The sequence below is a fragment of the Amblyraja radiata genome, chromosome 2, assembly GCF_010909765.2.
Source record: "Amblyraja radiata isolate CabotCenter1 chromosome 2, sAmbRad1.1.pri, whole genome shotgun sequence".
NCBI lineage: Eukaryota > Metazoa > Chordata > Chondrichthyes > Rajiformes > Rajidae > Amblyraja > Amblyraja radiata.
The window spans coordinates 69,354,636-69,366,647 of NC_045957.1; the positions used below are offsets into that span (position 1 = coordinate 69,354,636).

The 12,012-nt window shown below is 45.5% G+C and overlaps 1 long non-coding RNA gene across 1 annotated transcript; it reads right to left on the bottom strand.

Moving 5' to 3' along the window:
• Nucleotides 1-421: 421 nt before the first annotated feature.
• Nucleotides 422-2,982, bottom strand: LOC116984390. Its single transcript, XR_004415006.1, has 3 exons — nt 2,733-2,982; nt 2,486-2,640; nt 422-944 (listed from the first exon to the last, which is right to left on the bottom strand). It is a non-coding gene; the product is annotated as an uncharacterized LOC116984390 (long non-coding RNA).
• Nucleotides 2,983-12,012: the final 9,030 nt, after the last annotated feature.

The window sequence follows — 12,012 nt, forward strand, 5'->3', positions numbered from 1 at the left end:
TTGTTGTGTACACTGAGATACAGTGAAAAGATTTTGTTTGCATGCTATGCAATTAAATCAGGTAATACTGTTCATAAATACAATCAAGCCATACACAAGCACAATAGGTAGAGAGAGGAGAAACATGCATAGTGCAGCATACAATTTCTCAACATTGTAGCATAATCATTTCTGAGAAAAAGTCCAATGGTCTCAATGATGTTGGTTGGAAATTAGGTAATGTATCCTAGCTTCTGGAAGAACCGTTCAGAATTCAAATAACGGGAATAAGCTGTTCCAGAGTCTTTCAAGCTTTTATATCCACTTTGTGGTGGAAACAGGGAAAAGGGGAAATGACAAGGGTGGAAAAGGTCTTTGATTATGTTGGGTATTTTCCTAAGGGAGTGAAGTGTAGATGTAGTCAATGGTGGGAAGTCTGGTCTGTGTGCTGGAGTGATCCACAACTCTGCAATTTCTTGTGGTCTTGGACAAAGCTGTTCCCAAACCAAGCTGTGATACAACCCGGCAGTATGTTTTTTACAGTTCAACTGCAGAAGTTGGTAAGAGTCTTTAAATTAATGTCAAATATCCTTGTCTTCTGAGGAAGTAGAAACAATGGTATGCTTTTTTGGTGATGATGGAATTCAGTGGCTCATATTATTTCCTTCATCTAAATCCATTCTGTGCTTTAACCCAATAAGACGGTTTCAATTATGTCAATGTACAAATTGGAAGTCTGGATCATTGTACTGGTGATTCCGGCTACCATCATCATATTGAGCTGCCCGATGGTACTGCAGACTGCTGTTGTGGTGATCTGGCGGATGAAGCATACCACCACCATCTTACTGGAGGGAGCAATAAGCAGGATCCATCCATTCCTTTCTGAAAACTTGAGGTTAATTTCAACATGGCATCCATCTCTAATGGTTAGGGCAGTGCCTCATACTCTGGATCGAACCCAGCTGTAAAAGATAGAATAGTTTATGGGCCATTCTTTGGAAAGTGAACCAAAAATGTCACACATGTGATCAGATGGCATCACATAAAGTAATACATAAAAAAATTAGTGTAAGATTAATCTTATTCATTGCTATTTTCCTACCTACAGAACTATAATGCACGTCTGCTAAAGATATGAACATTCTAGCCTTTTAAAATGTAGTGTTTGTAAGATAAAACTGAGTTATGAAAAAGATGTTTCCGTGTGAGGTCACACACGTGACCAGTCCTATTTGACCTCAGACCCTAAACAAACATTGTCAGCATAACATTAAAAAATCTCTTGATAAGCTTCGAAAAAAATATGACCAAGATGCCCCATCTAAATTAGTCCAATTTGCTTGCATTTAGCCCATTTCCCTCCAAACATTTCCAATGCATGTACCTGTCCACATATCTTTTAAACCATAGGTTGTAGGTGAGAGGGGAAAAAGTAATAGGGAACTGAGGGGCATGTTTTTCCACCTAGAGAGTGGATGGTATAAAGAACGAGCTGCCAGGGAAAGTATTTGATGGACAATACCAATAGTTCAAAAATACATGGATAGAAAAGATTTAGAGGGATATGAACCAAATGCAAGTAATGAGACTAGTTTAGATGGGTCATCTTGGTTGACAGGGTTAAGTTGGGCCAACGGGCCTATTTCTGTGCTGCATGACTTTAGAAAGTATTGTTAGCTGGTGCACAATTATAAACGTAAAAGATTATTGCTATGGAAGGATACCATCTAGTAACAAAAAGATGAACAAAATGAAGGAATTTCTGGTCTGGTCTTGCTCAAATAAAATATCAGATGCAGCCAGTTAAAAAAACAGTTTGGTTCCTAAAGATGCGTTCATTGAGCACAAATCTACTGAAGCAACAGATTTCATGAAAGACATCTCAAAATATTACGGATTGTTCTTTAATCAACATTCATCATGATGTTTCTCTCTTCAGTTATGTTTCCTGATGGGCTGAATTTTCCAACATTTTGTTTTTTTAATTTCCAACATTTGCCATTTTCTGTTCAAATGTACCTCTAATATCCCCTGCTAGTGCTAGACTAACAGACTGAAGATGGGTCACAACCCACAATGTTGGCTGACCCATTGAGCAACACATTTTGTTTTTTTGATCAAGATTCCAGCATCTGCAGATTTCCGTGGCTCTAAACCACCGTGTACAGTTTCTTGACATTTAATGATTGGGGCCAGCTGAAAAATAAAGACCTTTGATGCCTGCAACTTGCATTTATGTAATTGAGATCTTCAAGAAAATGTCAGCTTGTGTACAATTGTTTCGCACAAGCCATGTTGTGTTCAGTTGTATGATACCTACACCCAGCCTGAATCTCAACCACCAGCCCGAACCTTGCATCTTTTGTTACGAAGCACTACAAATAAAGAAATAGGATATCCAGACAAAATAAATGTAAATGGCAGGCTTGAGGAATACATTTTTTCTGGTGATTTCTAAAAGACTGTCAGTGAGGAATAAATTACTCCTTTTGGTTGCTCTTACCAGAGTCTTTGTTGGAATGAGCGAGGGAACATTGCAGATGCTCTGGATCTCATCGGGCAAGACGGCAACTGTCAGTGTGCAGATTGGCCAGGTTATGCTCGTTGGTCCACAGAAGGTCCATGATAGCCAAGATCTTAGAGCGTGGGTCCATCAATCTTCAATAAAGAAAAAAGTTTAAAAACAAAATCAACAGTAAAGGCATCTAAATTTAAAAAAAATGTAATTGAATGTAAATGTTAATACTTACATAGACGACTGGTGGCTTGTGCTTGTCCAAGACAGCATAGAAGGAGGGTTGAGGAGGAAGGTTACTGGGAGTGGAGGTCCTCCGTATCCGTTGGTGAAATCGGATGCAGAGACAGAGGCAAGGGCACAAGAGAATCAGTGAATTAGTTTAGTTTAGAGATACAGTGCAAAAACAGGCCCTTCGGCTCACCGAGTCTATACCGTACAGCGACCCCCGCACATTAACACTATCACTATCACGCACAGTAGGAGCAATTTATAATTTTTATCCTACCTAATTAACCTACAAACCTGTACGCCTTGAGTGTGGGACTTAGCTAAAGATCTCAGAGAAAACCGACACAGGTCACGGGGAGAACGAACAAATTCCATCGAGAGCACCCGTAGTCAGGATCAAACCCGGGTCTCTGGTGCTGTAAGGCACCAACTCTACGCTGCACCACCGTTCCGCCCTTGGTTGAGGCAGCAGTTGGCTGAGGTCTGGAGATACCAGATGTCGACAGTCCCCCTTAGTTCTCGGCGGTTCTCCCACGCGGGGTCCTCCTTCGTTCTCCGCGGCACGTCTTCTTTGGTTTTCCCTCTTGGCGGTCCCCCTACGCCAGATACTCCTTTGTTCTCGGCGAAGCGTCCGACCTCCGGCACCCACCGCCAACCCCTTACTCCACTTCGACCGCCGGCTCAACCTTCTTGCCGCTGCTGACCCGACCTCCTCGCAAACCACCAGGCCAAATTCAATCATCGCCGGGTCCACTCTTGGGGGCTCCGTAGCTCCAACCCAGAGTTCGGCCACAGGGATGCATCAACCAGCTTCTGCCACTTATTGAAGAAGGTTCAAATGCCTATTCCAGCGCCTTACATTGTCACAATACTATTACTAATAAATTATGGCATGATCCAAAAGATCAAATACTGGTCTGAACTACATGCATGCTTCAAAACTAAGCACTACAAATAGAGAAACAGGACATCCAAATTAAATGGACATGGCAGATTATGGGAATGAAATATTACATCACTGACTCTTAAAAAATCCCTGTTTGTCGGGAATAAAATATTAGACTCTTTTCAGCAGCTTTTTACATACCTTATGTTGGACTGGGCGAGAGAAGGTAACAGATGCACTGGATCTCCTCAGGCAGGACAGCAACTCTCAGCCTGGACGCCTTGTAGAATATCATCCTCCAGGGCCAGGTTAAGGTCACTGATCCTCAGTAGCTCTACAACTGCTGATCTGTCACATCTTTCAGTACAGATCAATCTCAAATTAATATCCAAGATACTGCAGGATTATCAGTAAATGATAGTTGTTTAAGAAGGAACTGCAGATGCTGGAAAATCGAACGTAGACAAAAGTACTGGAGAAACTCAGCGGGTGCAGCAGCATCTATGGAGCGAAGGAAATAGGCAACATTTCGGGCTAAAACCCTTCTTCAGAACAATGATAGTTGTTCTTTATTGTGCTTCTTTTGTGATCCTGGGATTTTTCTATCTTGCCAGCAGTGTCCTCCCAGAGCACGTCAGGATCCTGGACATCTTTCTTTTGGCCAAATCCATGTGGTGAATCTAATAGTATTGCACAGTGGAGACCAGCCTACTTGCACATTTCTTCTGGCAACCCGAGCTTTGCAAGGGGTGTGAAGTGATGTTTCACTTCCATCACCTGGCAGTTTGGACATCCTGCAATGTTGGAATTAACATTCAAGTATCTATTTTCTTGCAAGTGCTGCAGCTAGGGAGAGATTATTGGGTTGAAAGCAGGGATCATTTAGAAAAACTTTCTTCCGAGGATCCATTAGGTTCCACATCTCTGGTTCCTCAAATTATTATAAACTTCTTAACCTTCTGCCAGATTTATCATTAGACCTTGGAAAAGAAGCAGATTATAGCTAATGGAGAGATATTGCATCCATCCACTATCATATGAATTAATCAATACACCTACTTCACCAATGACTATCTCCATCCCCTTCTGGTCTGTACAATACAACATGTTATGTTCACATCACACAAGAACAAGCCCGCAAGTTATCATGGTCACCATTCCTCACTTTGCATTGTGGCTAAATACCAAAAGCTTTCTACCCAGCCTGAAGATAAAATGCTGGTCTGAACTTCACATGAAGGCTACATATGTCTGCAAATAAAGTAAAAAGGCATCCAGACTAAAAATACAAATTGCAGCTCTTTATGGTGCCTCTTAAAAGACTCTCAGCAACCCAAGGACTGGTCTTTCAAAGTTCAAGAACAGAATCTCCCCGTCAACCATCAGCTTCTTGAACCACATTGCATCAGTCTACTTTCCTATAACTAATAATAACATAATTAGACAATATATCTATTCGATTGATGTAATGGATATCAACTCCAATATGCCAATATAACAATTTCTTTATTTGTTATTGCTTAGCATGCGCTTTCTTTTGACCGGTTGAATTGGTGAGGGCTCTGTTCATTGGTAAAAAGATGCGTAATTTACAGAGATTCTATCTTGCCAGCAGAATCCTCTTTGAGCTGGTCAGGCTGTTTGACATCTTTCTTCTGGCTTTGGCGTTATGGTGAATCCTATGACACTGCAAAGAGACCAGCTTGATCTTCAATCGCCGTTAGCACCAGCTACTTCTGGTCAGTTTTAATGAATTGGTTTTCCCAGTGACAATCCATGGAAGGCTTCTGATGCTGCTGTTCCTCCCCTATATGTTACTTCCTCATTTTGTCCAGTGTTGACTTGGGTGTGGGTTGGGTCGTGTGACAAGGATAGGCTTCATTACCAGAGATACCGTGGCTTTCAGTTGTCGCGTTCTGCATTTGTCATAACAACGAATGGCACTTGCTCCTCTTCATCTTCTCTCCGACCTCCGGTACTCACCGAGGGCCCGTCTTCGTCCAAACTCCGGCACCCACCATGGGCCCGTCTTCAGCTGCCAAATCCTCTCACGGGGGGCACACCTTGATCTCTTTAACATCTTCGCTTGTGTTTCCCACCAACAAGCAGCTTCAGTTATGATGCTCATGCTCTCCTGTTTGGTCCTGTATGGGTCTTTTCCTCCTCGTCATCACTGGTATTTTCTTTTATTCAGTGTTAAATTGGTGATGGGTCCATCTTCAGACAAAAAGATGCCTAATTCCCGGAGATTCTGCCGTGCTAGCAGAGTCCTCCCCGAGCTGGTCAGGCTATTTGACATCTTTCTTCTGGATTTGCCCTTCTGGTAAATCCAATGACAATGCAAAAAGTTGGGTTCTCAATCGTCGTTAGCTCCAGCTATTTCTGGTGAGTTGCGATGCCTTGGTTTTCCCAGAGACAATCTGTAGTAGAGTTTGATGCTCCTGTTCCTCCCATGTATGTTCCTCATTTTGTCCAGTGTTGACTTGAGCGTAGGTTCTGTCCTGTGTCAAAGATAGGCTTCATTACCAGAGATCCGTTGGATTTCAGGTGTTGCTTTCTGCATTTTACGTAACAACCATTGGCACTTGCTCCTCTTCGGCTTCTCTTTGGCCTCCGGAACCCACCGAGGGCCCGTCATCAGCTGTCGATTCCTCGCTGGGACGGCTCCGTCCGTCTTCCTCGCTCCCTGTGGGCCCAGCTCACTCTCTTTATCCGTCTCACTTGTGTGATGAAATTGGGTAATTTGTCATAAGTATCTTTGCCACTTGCTCCTCTTCTTCATCCCGGTACCAACGACAGGGGCAAGTCCAACCTCCGACACCCACCGCGGGCCCGTCTTCAGCTGCCAAATCCTCTCTTGGAGGGCTCACCTTGATCTCTTTAACATCTTCGCTTGTTTCCCACCTACAAGCAGCTTCAGTTATAATGCTCATGCCCTCCTGTTTGGTCCTGTATGGGTCTTTTCCTCCTCATCATCACTGGTGTTCTCTTTTGTTCAGTATTAAATTGGTGATGGGTCCATCTTCAGTCAAAAAGATGCATTATTCTTGGAGATTCTGCCTTGCTAGCAGAGTCCTCCCCGAGTTGCCCTTCTTCGAATCCACTGACAATGCAAAAACGAGTCCAGCTTGGTTCTCAATCGTCATTAGCTCCAGCGACTTCTGGTGAGTTGCGATGCCTTGGTTTTCGCAGAGACCATCTGCAGTAGGGTTCTGATGCTACTTTTCCTCCCATGTATGTTCCTCATTTTGTCCAGTGTTGACTTGGGTGTGGGTTCTGTCCTGTGACAAAGATAGGCTTCATTACCAGAGATCCATTGGATTTCATGTGTTGCATTCAGTATTTGACGTAACTACCATTAGCACTTGCTCCTCTTCGACTTCTCTTTGACCTCCGGAACCCAGCGAGGGCCCGTCTTTAGCTGTCGAGTCCTCGCTGAGCGGGCTCCGTCCGTCTTCCTCGTTCCCTGAGGGCCCAGCTCACTCTCTTTATCCGTCTCTCTTGGGTGATGAAATTGAGTAATTTGTCATAAGTATCTTTGCCACTTGCTCCTCTTCTTCAACTTCTTTCTGGTACCAACGACAGGGGCAAGTCCACCCTCCGGCACCCACCGCGGGCCCATCTTCAGCTGCCAAATCCTTCCTAGGAAGGCACACCTTGATCTCTTTAACATCTTCGCTTGTGTTTCCCACCAACAAACAGCTTCATTCATGAAGCTCATGCTCTCCTGTTTGGTCCTGGGTGGGTCTTTTCCTCCTCGTCATCATTGGTATTTTCTTTTGTTCAGTGTTATATTGGTGATGGGTCCATCTTCAGTCAAAAAGATGCATCATTCCAGGAGATTCTGCCTTGCAAGCAGAGTCCTCCTCCGCTGGTCAGGGTATTTGACATCTTTCTTCTGGCTTTGCCCTTCTGCTGAATCGAATGACAATGCAAAGAGCTTGGTACTCAATCGTCGTTAGCTCCAGCTATTTCTGGTGAGTTGCGATGCCTTGGTTTTCCCAGAGACAATCTGCAGTAGGGTTCTGATGCTCCTGTTCCTCCCATGTATGTTCCTCGTTTTGTCCTGTGTTGACTTGGGTAAGAGCACTGTCCTGTGCAAAGACAGGCTTCATTACCAGCGATCCCTTGGATTTTAGGTGTTGCTTTCTGCATTTGACGTACCATTGGCACTTGCTCCTCTTCATCTTCTCTTAAACCTCCAGAACCCACGGAGAGCCCATCTTCAGCTGTCGAGTCCTCGCTTGGACAGCTCCGTCTGTCTTCCACGCTCCCTGAGAGCCCAGCACTCTCTTTATCCATGTCGTTTGGGTGACGAAATTGGGTAATTTGTCATAAGTATCTTTGCCATTTGCTCCTCTTCTTCATCTTCTTTCCGGTACCCACCACAGGGCAACACCAACGGCACCCACCGCGTGCCCGTCTTCAGCTGCCAAATCTTCTCATGGAGGGCACACCTTGATCTCTTTAACATCTTCGCTTGTGTTTCCCAACAACAAGCAGCTTCTGTCATGAAGCTCATGCTCTCCTGTTTGGTCCTGGATGGGTCTTTTCCTCTTTGTCGTCACTGGTATTTTCTTGAGTTCAGTGTTAAATTGGTGATGGCTCCATCTTCAGTCAAATAGATGCATAATTCCTGGAGATTCTGCCTTGCTAGCAGAGTCCTCCCCGAGCTGGTCAGGCTATTTGACACCTTTCTTCTGGATTTGCCCTTCTGGTGAATCCAATGACAATGCAAAAAGTTGGGTTCTCAATCGTCGTTAGCTCCAGCTATTTCTGGTGAGTTGCGATGCCTTGGTTTTCCCAGAGACAATCTGTAGTAGGGTTTTGATGCTCCTGTTCCTCCCATGTATGTTCCTCATTTTGTCCAGTGTTGACTTGAGCGTAGGTTCTGTCCTGTGTCAAAGATAGGCTTCGTTACCAGAGATCCGTTGGATTTCAGGTGTTGCTTTCTGCATTTTACGTAACAACCATTGGCACTTGCTCCTCTTCGGCTTCTCTTTGGCCTCCGGAACCCACCGAGGGCCCGTCATCAGCTGTCGATTCCTCGCTGAGCAGGCTCCGTCCGTCTTCCTCGCTCCCTGTGGGCCCAGCTCACTCTCTTTATCCATCTCACTTGTGTGATGAAATTGGGTAATTTGTCATAAGTATCTTTGCCACTTGCTCCTCTTCTTCAACTTCTTTCTGGTACCCACCTCGGGGGCAAGTCCACCCTCCGGCACCCACCGCGGGCCCGTCTTCAGCTGCCAAATCCTTCCTAGGAAGGCACACCTTGATCTCTTTAACATCTTCGCTTGTGTTTCCCACCAACAAACAGCTTCATTCATGAAGCTCATGCTCTCATGTTTGGTCCTGGGTGGGTCTTTTCCTCCTCGTCATCATTGGTATTTTCTTTTGTTCAGTGTTAAATTGGTGATGGGTCCATCTTCAGTCAAAAAGATGCATCATTCCAGGAGATTCTGCCTTGCAAGCAGACTCCTCCTCCGCTGGTCAGGGTATTTGACATCTTTCTTCTGGCTTTGCCCTTCTGCTGAATCCAATGACAATGCAAAGAGCTTGGTACTCAATCGTCGTTAGCTCCAGCTATTTCTGGTGAGTTGCGATGCCTTGGTTTTCCCAGAGACAATCTGCAGTAGGGTTCTGATGCTCCTGTTCCTCCCATGTATGTTCCTCATTTTGTCCTGTGTTGACTTGGGTATGAGCACTTTCCTGTGCAAAGACAGGCTTCATTACCAGAGATCCCTTGGATTTTAGGTGTTGCTTTCTGCATTTGACGTACCATTGGCACTTGCTCCTCTTCATCTTCTCTTAAACCTCCGGAACCCACGGAGGGCCCGTCTTCAGCTGTCGAGTCCTCGTTTGGACAGCTCCGTCTGTCTTCCACGCTCCCTGAGAGCCCAGCACACTCTCTTTATCCATGTCGCTTGGGTGACGAAATTGGGTAATTTGTCATAAGTATCTTTGCCATTTGCTCCTCTTCTTCATCTTCTTTCCGGTACCCACCACGGGGCAACGACAACGGCACCCACCGCGTGCCCGTCTTCAGCTGCCAAATCTTCTCATGGAGGGCACACCTTGATCTCTTTAACATCTTCGCTTGTGTTTCCCACCAACAAGCAGCTTCTGTCATGAAGCTCATGCTCTCCTGTTTGGTCCTGGATGGGTCTTTTCCTCCTTGTCGTCACTGGTATTTTCTTGTGTTCAGTGTTAAATTGGTGATGGCTCCATCTTCAGTCAAATAGATGCATAATTCCTGGAGATTCTGCCTTGCTTGCAGAGTCCTCCCCGAGCTGGTCAGGCTATTTGACATCTTTCTTCTGGCTTTGCCCTTCTGGTGAATCCAATGACAATGCAAAAAGCTGGGTTCTCAATCGTCGTTAGCTCCAGCTACTTCTGGTGAGTTGCGATGCCTTGGTTTTCCCAGAGACAATCTGTAGTAGGGTTCTAATGCTCCTGTTCCTCCCATGTATGTTCCTCATTTTGTCCAGTGTTGACTTGGGTGTGGGTTCTGTCCTGTGACAAAGATAGGCTTCATTACCTGAGATCCCTTGGATTTCATGTGTTGCTTTCTGCATTTGACTTAACTACCATTGGCACTTGCTCCTCTCTGCTTCAGGTTTCTGGGGGTCAACATCTCCCATGACCTCTCTTGGACCCACAATACCTCAACACCGGTCAAGAAGGCTCACCAGCGTCTCTTCTTCCTGAGGAGACTAAAGTAGGTCCATCTGTCTCCTCAGATTCTGGTGAACCTCTACCGCTGCACCAACGAGCGCATTCTTACCAACTGTATCACAGTATGTTTTGGCAACTGCTCAATCTCCGACCGGAAAGCACTGCAGAGGGTGGTGAAAATTGCCCAACGCATCACCGGTTCCCGGTTCCTCACTCCCCTCCATTGACTCTGTCCAAAGCAAGCGATGTCTGCGAAGGGCGCGCAGCATCGTCAAGGACTGCTCTGACCCCAGCCAGACAGTTTACCCTCCTCCCATCCGTTAGGCGCTACAGGTCTCTCCGTTGCTGGACCAGCAGGTTCAGAAACAGCTTCTTCCCTGCGACTGTTAACTACTTAACTCTGCATTTTGGTGATTGCCAGTCACCCCCCCCGGACACTCCTCCCCCAGAAAATTTGCACTACTACTACTACTGTTTGTACATATATATATTTTACTGCACATTATTCTATGTTCGCTCTTCTGGGTGAGATGCTAACTGCATTTCGTTGTCTCTGTACTGTACACTGCACAATGACAATAAAGATTGAATCTGAATCTGAGTCTTCTCTTTGACCTCCGGAACCCACCGAGGGCCCGTCTTCAGTTGCCAAATCCTCTCTTGGAGGGCTCACCTTGATCTCTTTAACATCTTCGCTTGTTTCCAACCAACAAGCAGCTTCAGTTATAATGCTCATGCTCTCCTGTTTGGTCCTGTATGGGTCTTTTCCTCCTCGTCGTCACTGGTGTTTTCTTTTGTTCAGTGTTAAATTGGTGATGGCTCCATCTTCAGTCAAATAGATGCATAATTCCTGGAGATTCTGCCTTGCTAGCAGAGTCCTCCCCGAGCTGGTCAGGCTATTTGACATCTTTCTTCTGGCTTTGCCCTTCTGGTGAATCCAATGACAATGCAAAAAGTTGGGTTCTCAATCGTCGTTAGCTCCAGCTATTTCTGGTGAGTTGCGATGCCTTGGTTTTCCCAGAGACAATCTGTAGTAGGGTTCTCATGCTCCTGTTCCTCCCATGTATGTTCCTCATTTTGTCCAGTGTTGACTTGGGTGTGTGTTCTGTCCTGTGACAAAGATAGGCTTCATTACCAGAGATCCCTTGGATTTTATGTGTTGCTTTCTGCATTTGACGTAACTACCATTCGCACCTGCTCCTCTTCGTCTTTTCTTTGACCTCCGGAACCCACCGAGGGCCCGTCTTCAGCTGTCGAGTCCTCGATAGGACAGCTCCATCCGTCTTCCTCGCTCCCTGAGGGCCCAGCTCACTCTCTTTATCCGTCTCGCTTGGGAAACGAAATTGGGTAATTTGTCATAAGTATCTTTGCCACTTGCTCCACTTCTTCATCTTCTTTCCGGTACCAACGACAGGGGCAAGTCCAACCTCCGGCACCCACTGCGTGCCCGTCATCAGCTGCCAAATCCTTTCTTGGAGGGCACACCTTGATCTCTTTAACATCTTCGCTTGTTTCCCACCAACAAGCAGCTTCAGTCATGAAGCTCATGCTCTCCTGTTTGGTCCTGGATGGGTCTTTTCCTCCTTGTCGTCACTGGTATTTTCTTGTGTTCAGTGTTAAATTGGTGATGGCTCCATCTTCAGTCAAATAGATGCATAATTCCTGGAGATTCTGCCTTGCTAGCAGAGTCCTCCCCAAGCTGGTCAGGCTATTTGACATCATT